Genomic DNA, 15,902 nt, shown 5'->3' with positions numbered 1-15,902 from the left:
GAGCTCTTCTTCTAATTTTAAAGCAAGTTTCTTTTATTTAAGGTGACAGCTTATTAAGAAAATATACCTTCTGTAAACATCCATAGAAGTTTACTAAATTCACCCATGAGCAAACTTGTTTTATGACAGTTTCACTATCACTTACATGCAGTAAAGTTAATAGTGTACAGTTCTAAGGGTTTTGATAAACACATATACAGCAAAAAGTAAAGTATTTCCATCACTTCAAAAATATCCCTGTTCCATTCTCTAAACAAATTCTTTCTCCTGACCCAAACCCATGGCAACCACTGACCTTATTTCTATCTCTGCGACTCTGCCTTTTCTAGAACAGCATATAGATGGAATCATAAAGTATATAGTATTTATCTTGTTTCCTCACTAGCACAGTGCTTTTAAGAATCCTCTAAGATGCTAAATATGTCAGCAACATATTTCTTTTTGTTCCCATTACATGAATAAATCACATTTTATCCATTCAACCATTGAACATGCTAAACTTCTAAATTTTAAGAACAAAAATACACAGTCTACACTATGTTCCTGATATAAATATGAGTGACATGGTTGATAGCCTGTTTCAATTACTATTTCTCTTCCTGATAATCTCCCTTCATTTATATTTAGTGTATCCTTTCAAAAATCAGGTCATTGCTTCATTTTCTTTTATTGCTTTTTTTTTTTTTTTTTGCTTATTTTCTTAAAGGAAGAGGGGATAATTTATTTTTTAAGATTTTTATTTATTTGAAAGAGAGAGAGAGAGTACAAGCAGGCAGAGCAGCAGGTTATGGGAGAGGGAGAAGTAGCCTCCCCGCTGAGCAGACAGCCCAGTGTGGGACTACATCCCAAGACACCAGGATCATGACCTGAGCTGAAGGCAGATGCTCAACCAATTGAGTTACCCAAGCACCCTAGGAACATCATTTTCAAATGTAATTTAGGGAAAAAAAATTTAAGACTCCACAGATTCATGGAATAAAAAAGTATCTCTGGAAATTATAAAAACAGAGACTACTTTTTTCAAAAATATAATGAGGAAATGAGGAAAAATTTAGTAAGCCTCTAAAATAATTCACCTAATAAAAATATAGCAAATCACAGTTTCATTAAACATTTTAAGAATTGAGAGCTAATTTGTATGTCTAGTTTTACAATATACTAAGTATATTTTCATCAGTCAGTAACCTTCTAATTTATCAATCATGATAATAAAAACAGAGTTCTAATAGTCACTACTGTTGTCTAGAAGGCGAAAACGGAACCTTTTGTGGAAGACCCAACCTATGACATCTGAAAGCAATTTAACAAAAATGACAGGATGAGTAACAAATGGGATGGATTTACTAATGACTCATAAATAAGAGAAATAGAGAACCATTTTGTTAAATATCACTAAAATACACAAGGGAGGAAAGTAGATTTTGTTTAGATTTTCACAAAAGCTCCTGATACACTATGATATGAAATTTCCTTTGGAATCAATTTTTATGTGTATGTCATGATCAAAAGAAAATGAAAAAAACAGCAGTTCCTCAACTAGGACTGTAAGCAAGACTAATGATACTTCATCTAGAGCTCTTGAAATTCTGGGAAGAAATTTCTGGGAGAGAGACATGAACCATAATTTGGTCTAATACAAAGATGAAATAAACAGCTTACTAACTACTGATGAAGTCAAAACATAACTAAAGGGAGAATACAAGAGCCAAGAAGAATTTTTTTTTTAATAGAAAAGGCAATCACTTTTTTTTTTTTTTTTTAACAATCCTTCAGCATTCTTTTTTCTTTCAGATTTTGTCCTGTGGTCATGTTCTTTCTAATGGTATCTCATCTACTAATGAGTCCATCTTCTATTTCACCAGGAAATTCATCCAGCCAGTTTTCCAGTGCAATTCAACTCAATGCACACGATGTTTCTGTCAGATCCCCCAAAGACTTAGCTTTGATTTCACTAAACCAATGCAGATAATAAAACAGCATTTGAGAAGTTGAGCCAGATATAATAAAAAGATAGTTTCCCCAGAATGAGAGAGGATTATATATTTACAGACTTCACAATGAAGAAGAGCCAAATGTGAAGCAATAATGCCAAAGAAACTTACAATAAGAGAAAGAAATATGAAAGTTACATGGCATAAAATTAAAACGAAAATTGGAGACCAAGTTTTTCTTTGTTTGTTCACTGCCATACCCAAAAATAAAGGAGAAGACACCAGTACGAGCACATGGAGACATGATATCAAGAGGGAATCAGCATGCAATCAGGAGTTCAAAGTTCTGTGAGTGAAAAGGGATTCTAGGTATTTATAAATCATGAGTTAAAACAAAGAAGGAGAATGAGGAAAGATACAAAGAGGCACTTCAGGTCTTCTCCAACTACCTTCATTTAAACACAAGTTATGCCAAGTGATCGAAAAGTGTGGAGGGCATCAGAGTTATTTATTTCAGTTGTTTTCAGTATCACTGTAATGAATTTAAAAATGTCAGTTCCTCCTGTATTGGATCAGTTTATGTCCAAGAGAAACTCCCCTCTTGTGGCCAGAGATTGTACCTTTTGAGCTTAATCATCCATAAAAATATTCCTTTGATGATGTGTGTGGGTTTACTGGCAAAAGGACCCATGGAAAGTATACAAGATTAAGGTCACGGGAGATTGGACATTGTTCTTAAGCAGCAACATGAATAGGCAGGTGGGATTTTGCTAAGATTCCATTAGCAGGGCAAGAGCAGACACATCTGAGATACGTCAATGGGTTGGAGCCATTGTCCAAAGTATTCAAGGTGGTGTTAGAATCTGGGTCCCCAGGGTGTAGGCAGAAAAATCATCTTCAGAGACACTAGTGGACATCTGTTGAAATACTTGCTTTGACACCCCTGCAGATGGCTACTGGCTGCCTTGCAAACTAGGGCAACCTGGGTGTATTCATTCGTCCAAACACAGTCATAGGATGCCCGGTGCTAGAAGCTGGGAATACAACAGTCAAGAGGACAGGTAAGTTTCATTCTGCCTTGGAACTCAATGAAGGCAGAAGTGATCAATTCTATGAAGGAAATAATGTCACCATGAGCACATTGAGCTCAGGAAGGAAGTGGATTACTGAAATGGAGCAAAGAAATTGTGACCTTAATGGGAACCTGAACGCTGAATAAACAAGGGTCAGCCTTGAGAAGTGAGGGCATTCCAAATGGAGAACAGCTGCCTTAGTATGCTATGTAACCTCTCTGGACCTCCCTTCTAAGTCCATGAAAGCGATAATAAAGCCTGTCCTTAGGGCACTTAGAGAAAATGAGTCTGGCACCCACAGCAGTGAGGGCCCTCTTCCTGCTATCATGACTCCTCTCTGGGCTGCTGTCTTTTTCCCTCAGCCTGGAAAACCCAGCCCCCACTTCCCTTCAACACATCCTTAGGGTCAGAATTGTGTATCTTACTCACAGTGAGTGAGCATTACCAATATTGTCTCAGGATAAGCACGATTTTAAGAGGTTAAAAAAAAAAAAAAGGTCAAGAAATTATGTATGCATTCCAGTGTATGGAATTCCAGTGTATACAATGAATGTAATGTATGTATACAATGAATGTAATGGAATTACAGTGTATACAATGACAGTGTAGGGTCACTGAAACTACAAAGTTGGGGTCATTGTCCGGGGTAAGATCCTCTCAAGGTGCAGCCTCACAGGAAGAGAATATTGACCTGCCTCCAGAATGTCAGCTGCCTGGAGCCAAAACTCCACTCTCTTCTAGCTCAGTTCTATCCTATAGCGATCACCACACACATTTATCAGGTAATAAAACAGACTACTTTTCCTATTGTGTTGTTTTTTTTTTCTTCCCAGAAAAATCAGTATCTTTTTTTTTCCCCCTGAGAACACATCATGACCTTTCTAAAATGATAGGCTATAAATATAGACAGGATAAAACAGAAGGAACAGTAAGAGCATGTCTTAGATCACTCTGGGAAGGAGAGGAGGGTGTTTTCCTCCTAAGCTTCCTGACTCCCCCCGCTTCTCCCCTTGCTCTGCCCCAGACAGTTTGGAGCAGACGAAAATGACAGATTCAAATAGGCAATTTCACATAGTTAATACCAAGTAGAGGAGTGGATTTACTTGCCCAAACAAGCGAGATAAGAAAAATTCCAGATAAGGAAAAGGAAGGGGTAAGGAAGCTGGTATGAGGATTCAGAGTGCCTTTTTTTTTTTTTAAAGATTTTATTTATTTGACAGACAGAGATCACAAGTAGGCAGAGATGCAGGCAGAGAGAGAGATAGGGAGGAAGCAGGCTCCCCGCTGAGCAGAGAGCCCGATGCGGGGCCCGATCCCAGGACCCCAAGATCATGACCTGAGTGGGAGGCAGAAGCTTTAACCCACTGAGCCACACAGGTGTCCCCAGAGTCCCTTTGATAAAGAAGCTGAACACCTCGTAGGACCCAGTAAAAAAATGTAGTCTAAGGTCAATCACATTGACAAAAGATGTACAGTCCCATAGAAGTAAGTACACCACAAGTGTGATTATTTGGGTTTTTGAAATAACTACTCGAAAAAAGTACCTGAGCAGAACAGTAAATGAAATAGGATTTGGGAAGTAATAAATGAGAAACTCATCATTTCCTTTTAACTGAAACTATATTTTAAAATACTGTATTGAAGTGGAGATGGCAGGAAGGTCTGAGTTTTTTCAGTGAGATTTATACAAGCATTAAGAAAAAAAAAGACTACACGATATTCTTTTTAAAAAACAACACAAAACAAAACAAACCCATTGATTATGGGGCACCTGGGTGGCTCCACTGCTCAAGCAGCTGACTCTGGAATTTGGCTCAGATCATGAGGCCGGGGTGTTGGGACTGAGCCATCTGAGGGGCTCTGCTCAGCATGGAGTCTGTTTGAGGATTCTCTCTCTCCCACTGACCCTCGCCCTGCCTGGGGCTCTTCTCTCTGAAATAAATAAATCTTTAAAAAGAAAGCATTCATTACTATTGGTCTGAAAGAGATACATACTCAACTGGAGTTAACCTTATTCTGGTTTGCTTTCTTGTGGATTTCCAGGAAAAGACAACTTGTGACATTAACAAGAAGCAGGCCTCTATTTCCCAGGAATTGTTGGGAAACATCAATGACTCATTTGTGGAGTAAACAAAAGGATTAAGGAGAGAAGAGCTATTTCACAACTATAAATACATACTTAAGTTACAGAGCTCTTTCCCAGACAAACCTGTAAAGAAAACGGGAAGAAGTGATAATGGCTTTTGCAGAAAGTAAACATAGAGAAAGCAGTAAAAGAAAGTAGAGTAATTTTAATCTATGCTAAGTGAAATAAGTTAGACAGAGACGGACAATTACTGTACCATTTCACTCATGTGTAGAGTCTCAAAAACAAACAGATAAAATAGAAACAGACTCAGAGACATAGGGAATGAACTGGTGGTCCCCAGAAGGAAGGGAAGTTGGGGAATAGGTACGATAGATGAAGGGGATTAAAAGGTGCAAACTTCCAGTTATAAAATAAATAAGTCATATGGAATAAATAAGTACAGCACAGAGAATATAGTCAATAATATTGTAATAACTCTGTAGGATGACAGATGGCAGCTAGACCTATCGAGGGGATAATTTCATAATGCATAAAAATATCGAATCACTACACCGTATACCTGAAACTAATATAATATTGTATGTCAATTTTAAGTCCATAAAACAAAAACTTTAATCTAGATTGACAACATGTGGCTTCCAAAGAAAACCAGGAGAATATTAGAATTTCAGTTTCGTTTTTGCTTTTGTGCCAGCTTCCTTTAGTCTTTGGGCCTCTTGGTATCCAAGGTTAGAGAATGGCCCTTATCATCACCTACCATATTGATTTAACCAACGTACCATTCATTACCTGAGATAGGTAATTCTGAGCGTGAACAGATTTTTGGTTCATTAGGTTTAACTCTTCACCAAAGAGTTATGCAAACACTACGGCCTTTAAGCACAATGCACAATATTTAAAATAAGCTACTCAGGGGTAAGGATTCTTCTGATACAACAAATCTTAGGCCAAAAGAATATCTTATTTTGAAAACTCATGTTTAAATTTCGAAATAATGGCAAATACATCTAAGAAGTTGCAAAAATAGTAAAAGCAACCCCTGTATCCTCTTTACCTAAATTCCCAATTGGTGATGGTTTACTACATTTGCTCATTATTCTTTCATTCTCTGTTGCTGTATTTCTTTCTTTCTTTCTTTTTTTTTTTTTTTTGGACAGTTTGCACCATCACCTCTAAATACTGCAGTGTTTTCTCCAAAAACAGAGACCTCTAAACACTATCACCACACACCCATTCCATTCAGTTAAGTAACAGTGGTAATAACACTGGCTGAACTCACAGACACCAAGGTTTGACATAACCTAGTAAAATCTCTGTAACCATTCTGGCCCAACAAACCACCCAAGAATATGCACTGCCTTTAGCCGACATGCCTCATCAGGTGCCTGCAATCTCATCAGCTTTTCCCCACTTCCCCAACCCCTGATGGTCTTCAAGACTGCAGGCTTTCCTGCTGTCGGAGAATCCTTGGTGTCTGACGTTCCCTGGCGACAAGACTGAGGCCACGCATTCCGCGTATCACGGGAGGACACACACTTGGGTAACATCCCACCAACGATGATATTCAAACTGTCACCTGGTTTCTGCCAGGCCTTCAGTGGAAACCTACCTGTGTACAGGTGGCCGGGCCATAAAGGATAAAGAGATAGAGGGAAGTCGGCACACTCAAATGGGGTCCCAGAAATGGGGTCCCAGTGCTGTTCTCAGCATCATGCACTGGACTGAAACCTCCTCCCTTTGTTCTGGTTACTGTATTATTGGGAGCTACGCTGATTACATCAATCCTCTGTTCCTCATCAAACTCCTACCAGCCAGCATTTACATAATTGATGATTCTCTCCTGTGCCTACTGCCCTGGTGATGGCTGCCAAATGATGATTGCCTACCTCATCATTTTTTCTAGATCCCTCACTCAATAAACTACTCTGAGGAAGTTCTTTTCCTTCTTCCTTATTTATGTACTTACGTAAGTGTGGAGGGGTGGATTTCTATTTTATTTGTTGACTTGCAATCTATTACTCTCATGATCTACTTTGACAGTCAAACTCTCATAGATTTGGTGAGTAGAAGCTCCTTCAAACTGGCATCTGTGTGGGTTTTTTTGTGTTTTTTGTTTGTTTGTTTCTTTGTTTGCTTGGTCATGTCCCCAACAGCCTTTAAGCATTTACTCATTTTCAGGCACAACAATATGTTACTTACTAATCTTAATATGCCTATTATATGCTCACTGGCCCCAGCTCTGTAATCCAAGAAGACTTGGTTCCTTTTAGTGGAAGATTGCTTCTAGAAATTAAATCTGAGTGTCTGGCATGTACATTACTACTGGAGGTCAGAGTTCACAGTCTCTCAGCAAAGAGAGCTACTATATATATATATATATATACACACACACATATATATATATAATTGTTATATATAATATATTTGTAAAGCTATGTATATATAAAGTCCATAGTCATATAAAAATGTTTATATAAATACAATAATGCACATATACCTCTAACTCTCAGTTTCTGTGTATTCACGGTCTTGTGCTTTACAGGTTTACAAGTCCTGGCTCTCAAAGGGGCACTAAGATAGAGCAAGAGTCTCGCTGAACTTTAAACTGCAGCTGCCTCCCTCCTACTTCGATTTCTTTGTGCTGAGGGATGGGGGTCAAAAACAAGAGTCATCATACTGGCAGGGATCGCTGGCTCTTAGCTAACAGAAGCTGTATCTTCTCCTGACAAGGAGGGAAAGAAGTAATTTTTTGGCTCCAGTGTGAACCATCTGATCATCTCTTGGTATTCCCCTGCTCATTTTTTAAGTTAAATGGAAAAGTTCAAGAGCTGGAGAAGGATGGGACAAGGACTCAGAGCCCTCAGTGCAGAGTATCTGGATATACTATCAAGTAAGCTACTTAGGACAGCAAAATGCTCAGAGTGAAGGCAATTCAGAATGGGGATCAGAGGGAGATGGTAAGTACCAGCTACAACCCTGAGATCTTCTTGAGTTGTGTGTATTATAGTGTCTACCACTGACCTCCTTCTCAGATATTTCCCCCAGGAAAAGAGAATGCTGGGGTAGCTGCCCTGAGACCTTGCATGAAGAAGTCGATGGACTGTACCAGACAATGGGCACTGCTCTTGGGATCCCCCCATACAGGAGCTGAAGGCTAATTCCCTGCTTCCCTGAGTAATGCCTACTGAGGGGCATCAGCTCAAGGTCCACCCCAGGAACTTCCCTTGGCTAAAAAGAGCTATCTATCAAGCTCCAAACCTGTCAAATGTACAATTTTTTAATTCTAAAATTTGAATTATACAAACTAATACAGGAATACATTCTCTTCACCCCATGCAATTACAAATAAGATAGTTAAGTTCCTTGAGCACTACCCACATGCCAGTCATCTTTTGTCTCCATAAAAACTACTGTTCTCAGATTGGCATATTCCTTCACATGTACAATTATTACAGTTCTTACCAATGACCAATGTAAAATTTTACATAAATAAAAGAATTAGAGCTCATTTCAGGCATGGATGGTAAGGAGAAGTTGTGTTTCCATTTTTAAATATATTCTGGAGGGGCGCCTGGGTGGCTCAATGGGTTAAAGCCTCTGCCTTCAGTTCAGGTCATGATCTCAGGGTCCTGGGCTCTCTGCTCAGCGGGGAGCCTGCTTCCCCCTCTCTCTCTGCCTGCCTCTCTGCCTACTTGTGATCTCTGTCAAATAAATAAAATCTTTATAAGTAAATAGATAAATAAATAAATTTTGGATACATTTTCTCATGTTTGATAGCATCGATCATCTTTTTAGAGACATACATTATGTTTGGGGGATTATACCAAGCTCTAGCTTGGGTATTTTACTCCCAGTCTAAGTAATAACTATCATGATAATTTCATAAGGATTTTTTATAAACCCTGAGCGGTATGCAATATATAATACAGCTAATATTCCAAAAGTCTATAACAAAGGTGTAATTTCACAGTTTACAAAAAATATTTGAATTCATTCATGTTAATTGCTTCTGATTTTAAGAGAGGATTATATTAACAGGTTTTAAAAGAACTCATTTATAATCCAGTGATTCTTTCATAATGTTTTAGGTGTATAAAACAAGAAAATAATCTCCTTGCTCCAGTATGATAGAGGTACCAACACATTATTTCATCTATATATCTATGTATCTGCTTATATATCAACATGTTTTGTGTTTAATCTCATAACTAAAAAGATGGGAACAGACACAGATATATGCACACAGCTAATTTTGTTTAGCTTTCTACCAAAATGATGGAATTTAAAACCCGCTTTGTTGCAGGTGAAGAATAGATCATGAACTATCTTTACAAGTCAGCATATAAACATATATACCCTTTTCACATGAATAATATTCATTCTGTTGTATAAATACACTTATCCCCCCAAACTGCTATCAATATTAAATATCAAATATCAAATTGATAACCGATATCAATATTAAATCAATAATGTTTAACCTCGTTTTGCATTTTTGATAGATAGAAAACTGTCATTTTAATTTCCCTTTATAATACTTGTCCATTTTTGTCAGATTTTTTTTTTTAGTCATTACAATTCAAATGTGAATTGTTATTCCTTATCTATTGTCTAATTCTCTTCTAGGTAGTGAAGTTTCATTCTTGTACATTTCATTGCACTTTTTCTATATAGTCAAAGTATTAAAGCTTTTTCTATATAAATACATTGTAAATGTTTCTCCCCTTTTTCCCTTCTAACTTTGTTAATAGTATCTTTAACCATTCACTGTTTTCATGCTAATGTATCCAAATCTATCCATCTCATTCTTTATGGCTTTTGAGGTTTATATCAAGGCTAGAAAAGCTTTCCCTACTACGGTGCTTATAGTTTCAGTTTTGGTCTGCTTTTAGTAATTTTTTGATAATGTGAAATATGCACAAAATTTCTCTTTTTTTCCAAGGAAATGGACAACCGTACCAATTCAGTTAAGTGAAAAGTAATTTCCTTTTCCCAATGATATAAAATACTCTAGAGTGCCCTTCTATATCTTCTTTTTTAATATAAAATAATAACAGGGTCTCTGGGATTAATAACAGTATTGTGGTAAAAACAAAAGTTTTACAGTTGAAACACTTGAATCATGTGTTATCATACGATTTCATAATTCGATCTAAATCTGTTTCCACATCTTTAAAATGGGGATAATGGCTTCTTTCTAGGGTTGTCTTAAAGATTCAATGACATAAAAAAGTCAATTGCCTGGAGTATGACATGTGCTAAGAAATTCATTCCTGTGTGTCCCCTTTTCCTTCTGTTCATTCTCAACAACAGCTTTTATTAGGTTTCTCCACTGTTGTATACATCACTTTGGCTCATTCTAGTGCAACACTTGAAGTGCAAAGAATACATACCAAAGTTTAGAAATTCTATGTATTCTATATGGAGCCCCCCACCTCCAAACAAAATTTTCCTTTGTAGTTGCCACTCCACTGAGATAATTTTTATAGCACCTTGTCTCTGGGGAGTGACAGGGAAGTGAATTAAAGAGTGTATGACTTTTAGCTCAGCATACCTGTCACTTCATTCTAAGTATAGTAGGCTTCTTAACAGACTTTCGCTGTAGTAATATCCCATTTCTGCTAAGAACTAAGATTTCTCCAAACTATTCTACTGAAAATACAAAGAATCTCAATGTTCAAGAAGCTGAAATAGAGTGGGAGTTGTCAGAGGAGTAAATGATGGCCAAATACAGCATTTCAATAATACCAATGCTGTTCATAATGGTATAAAGAAGTCCTTACTTAATAAGGAAAAGGAAAAATTATTAGACTTTCAATAATGGATGCAAGGTGGATTTTAGTATTAAAAAAAACAGAGAACATGAAGTTACATATTAAACAGGGCAATTAAAACAGAAGGAAAACCAACAGTAGACATATTTGTTTCACATTTTAAAGAAGTTAAAGTCAGTATTTATTTTATGAATTACCTGCTATTGCCTGTTACCGGTCCAGACTCTACAAGTTATGACTTAGAAAAATAGCTTTGACTAGATTTTTTCAGAAATTTCAGAAATACTGAAATGACAATTTCTTATTAGTTTTCAAGGCTTGGGAAAGCTTCCATGCAAATCAAATATATGATGTAACTGCATATAGAATGATATTACAATTTTTTAAATTTTGAAAATGGTATCATAGTTTTCTATTTTTTGAAATAAGACACTATAATATTTTGGATTTCTTTAAAGTAATGCAGTTTTCTGAAGGGGTATGGATGGGAATACAGATCAAACAAAATTGGGTTATTATTGAAGCAGCATAATGGGTATTAGAAATTCCCTCTATTTTTTCAAGTATTTGAAAAATTCTATAATAAAAAGGGGTTTTTTTAGAGAGAAAGAAAGAGAGAAAGGAGGGGCAAGGGACAGAGGGAGAGGCACAGAGAGAATGTTAAGCAGACTCCCCACGGAGCCCAGAGCCCAATGTAGGGCTCCATCTCAGGACCCTTAGATCATGAACTGAGTCAAAATCAGGGACTCTCAACCAACAGTGCCACCCCAATGCCTCTGTAATGAAAAGTTTTGTAATGACATCTGAAATCAAAAGAAATACACAAATAGCAGTGGCTCGAGCATCTATCATACTCCATATAGAAAAGCATTTCCCTGGTCTCATCCTATAAGTTCACTCTAACTCAGATTTTTTAGGTTCAAATCCAAAATGCTACCACTTACTAATAATATGTTTTATGAGCCAGGTCAGTTAACTACTTTGTATCTTGATTTTCTTATTATTAAAAATCATTATGAGAGTACTGTAACAAATCAAAGCAGTTCATCCCATTCATTGCTTAGAAATACTTAGCACATTGTAAATAATAAATACTTGTTTGCTATTTTTATTATGTAGTAGGAATAGTTCTATTTGGTCTCCAGGTTCATTCATCACTCTGGTAAGAAATGCCTACAGACTCTTCCCTGGATTATTGGGCTTCTAATAGCAACAATTTACCTGTCTTGTTAAATCTCACCTGGTTACTCAAGGTCTTGTTCTATTTGATAGTAAGAAGCAGTAGGTCCCTAAGCTTATAGTTACTGAGTTATCAAGCTCAATTCTTGAAATATTGGCAGAAGATTAAAAGCACATTAAACAGTTTAAGAACAGAAAAATGCTCATTTAAGCTCATCCACTGGCTAAATAAATGTAGAAAAAAGGAAAACAAAATATAGGATATAAACATAGATATGACTACTATATGCACGATGATATCATTATCAAGATTTTTTATAACTTATGATGCAAACTAATAAAATATGAAGTTACTTTCATGAAAAAATAAAATTGTTAATATCTTTACATACTCAGTTATATAACACACATTTTGAATTACATGGAAGCTTCCCAAGCCTTGGAAGCTAATATGAAATTATTAGTCATATTATTTCTGGTATTTCTGGAAAAATCTAGTAAAAGTATATTTGTTCTAAGACTTTAACTTGATGAGCCCAGCCCAGTAATCAAAAAATATACAGAAATAACCTCAAAGCTCCCAAATGGTTATAATCTCATGTCAAAATAACTTATAGAAGAAAATATGTTATTACTTATTGACAAATATATCCCAAGAGGATATATTAGACTGTGCAGAAATTCCTTTTATACTTACTAAAATAAAAGTCTAGACTTAAAATATGGTCAAATTTGTCAAATAATTTCAAATATGTCATTGTTAATGCTAAGCCTAATCATAAAAATTACTTTAAAAACAAGAAGAACAGGGGTGCATGTGTGGTTCAGTCAGTTGAGCACCAGACTCTTCATTTCCACTCAGGTCATGATCTCAGGTTTGTAAGATGGAGCCCATCGTTGGGCTCCGTGATCAGTGGGGAGTCTGCTTAAAGATTCTCTTGCTCTGCCCCTCTGTTTCATATGAACCTATGCATTCTTTCTCTCTCCCAAATAAGTAAAATCTTAAAAAAAAAAAAAAAAGAAAGAAAGAAAAATCAGCAGAACATACAAAGGATGAACCAAATCAAGGGGATCCACACAAAAAGTATAATGTGACATCCAAAATTTTTAGTTATGTATATATATAAATATATATTAAGTATATATTTAAATGAGTGTTAACAAACACGTAGTTCAGCTCTACGTGGACAAGATGGCAACCTCAGGAGTTAAAAATACAGAGGTGGAGAATGTGATAAACTGGGTTTCAAATTACCCGGTGAATCTAAACACATTAAAACCCACTTATTTTATAATCGGAGAAAGACAACTATCATATGATCTCCCCGATATGATGAAGTGGAGATGCAACAATGGAGGGTTTGAGGAAAACAATAAATGAAACAAGCTGGGATCGGGAGGGAGACAAACCATAAAAGACTCTTAATCCCATAAAACAAACTGAGGGGGGCCGGGGGAAGGGGAATAGGGAGAGGGTGGTGGGGTTATGGACATTGGGGAAAGTATGTGCTATGGTGAGTGCTGTGAAGTGTGTAGACCTGGCGATTCACAAACCTGTACTCCTGGGGCTAATAATACATTACATGTTTATAAAAAAATAAAAAAAAATTTAAAAACTCACTTATTTTAGACAGAAGGAACCAGCACATAGTTGGACCAGAGCATGCTCATAAGTCACTTGGCAATCTATGTCTTAGACCAATACAATGATATAAAATCAAACATTATTCATAAAATTCAGATATTTCTTTCAATGGGTAAAATATCTGTATTGTTCCCATGGTGGATAATGAAACCACTCACATGGGTTCCTAACTGGTTTCTCTGTTTACAATTTCATGGGCTTCGAATCTCTCCCCAATACAACCTCTAAGAAACAGTGTTGTTTCTCAGAACCCATATCCAATTGCACCAAGTGAGTTTAAATGTTGAGAACAGCCTAGAGAACCCTGCAAAAATGTTCTTGATCAACATGCCAGCTCTTTCTCCAGCATTCCCCACACCAGCCTCCATCCTTTCAGTCATGATGAAGCACTTCTATTGCAATTTTCCTAATGTCTCAGGCTAAGTCACACCTTGGTGTTCTCTACACAGTTCCCTTTCCCACCCTTACTTGGTTCCATCCTACATTATTCAAGCTCCAAGGCAAGACCCCTGTCTTAGCTGAGACAGAAGCTGCTCCTAAATATTACCAACATCCCTTATTGTTACTTCTTCCATGACCTTTATTATTTTACACCCACTTAAGATTGCCAAGGGAAAATAACTTATGTCTTTTTTTTTTTGTCTATCTTTTTATTTCTTGTTTTGTGTGTGTGTGTTCTTGGGTTTATGCACAATACTAGGCATGGAGCATATATTCAATTTATTTCTCTTGAATAAATGAACTCATTAATTAAGTGGAGCACAAACCAAGTCTGCTCTATTCCATATGCTGTTCTCTCTTGTTGAAATGTCCTAAACAAGTAGTATGTTTTTCATTTTTACTCAAGCACAGAGATACCACATCCTAAAACTAACCTAGGGGGGACACCTGGGTGGCTCAGTCGGTTGACCATCTGACTCTTGATTTCAGCTCAGGTCTTGATCTCAGGGTTGTGAGTTCAAAGCCCACACTGGGCTCCATACTGGGTAGGGAACCTACTTAAAAAAATAATAAAAATCTGGAGAACAGTGTGGAGATTCCTGAAGAAATTAAAAATAGAGCTTCCCTATGACCCTGCAATTGCCTGCTGGGTATTTACCCCAAAGATACAGATGTAGTGAAAAGAAGGGCCATCTGTACCCCAATGTTTATTGCAGCAATGGCCACGGTCGCCAAACTGTGGAAAGAACCAAGATGCCCTTCAACGGACGAATGGATAAGGAAGATGTGGTCCATATACACAATGGAGTATTATGCCTCCATCAAGAAGGATGAATACCCAACTTTTGTATAGCAACATGGACAGGACTGGAAGAGATTATGCTGAGCGAAGTAAGTCAAGCAGAGAGAGTCAAGTATCATATGGTCTCACTTATTTGTGGAGCATAACAAAGAACATGGTGGACATGGGGAGATGGAGAGGAGAAGGGAGTTGTGGGAAATTGGAAGGGGAGATGAACCATGAGAGACTGTGGTCTCTGAAAAACAACCTGAGGGTTTTGAAGGGGTGGGGGGTGGGAGGTTGGGAACCAGGTGGAAGGTAATAGAGAGGGCACGTACTGCATGGAGCACTGGGTGTGGTGCAAAAACAATGAGTACTGTTATGCTGAAAATAAATTAATTAATTAATTAAAATAAAAAAATAAAAATAATAAAAATAAATAAAGTAACCGAGTGCATATCATAAAAAGGAAGGAATTGATAATTCTACCTCACTAGAAACAAAACTACCAGCCACAAATTGAATACGGATTTTCTGGATCTACAGAAATGCCAAATGTAAAGGGAAATGGTTCTGTGTGAGGATCTTACATGAGAACAATGCATGTGTACTGGTTTAGAGGTCGTCTAATTTTCAGAATCTCTCTATGTTGAGATTTTCTCCTAACTCCAAAAGCAATGGCATATTGTCATTTCACAGGTATCTTATTGCATCTTTTTTTCCCCCACAGTGAGCCCTGAACTGCACTACTCTATTTCCGAAGAAGTTTTTTCCCCCACATTATTTTATATGCATCTTTCCATAATCACATGACAAACCCTGGAAATTTTTTTTTTAATTCTTCAGAAGATACAAAAATCTGTCTAAGAAAGTCACTCACTGGCATTTTGGGCTGAATTCAAGAGGACCTCATACTTGTGATCAGGGAGGTGGCAGAATTGTCCATGCATATGAATGTCAATGCCCTCAGGACCATCTTTGTTTAGTTC

At 36.9% G+C, this 15,902-nt stretch overlaps 1 long non-coding RNA gene across 1 annotated transcript in view; it reads left to right on the top strand.

Moving 5' to 3' along the window:
• The first annotated feature begins 7,945 nt into the window (after window positions 1–7,945).
• LOC123938041 overlaps window positions 7,946–15,902 on the top strand; it is a 43,505-nt gene continuing 35,548 nt past the window's right edge. Inside the window, exon 1 of the long non-coding RNA XR_006817662.1 lies at window positions 7,946–8,050. This is a non-coding gene — a long non-coding RNA (uncharacterized LOC123938041). The remainder of the gene's footprint in view (window positions 8,051–15,902) is intronic.

This window comes from Meles meles, chromosome 3 (assembly GCF_922984935.1).
Source record: "Meles meles chromosome 3, mMelMel3.1 paternal haplotype, whole genome shotgun sequence".
Classification (NCBI taxonomy): Eukaryota; Metazoa; Chordata; class Mammalia; order Carnivora; family Mustelidae; genus Meles; species Meles meles.
This window is presented reverse-complemented; position numbering and strand designations above follow the sequence as displayed.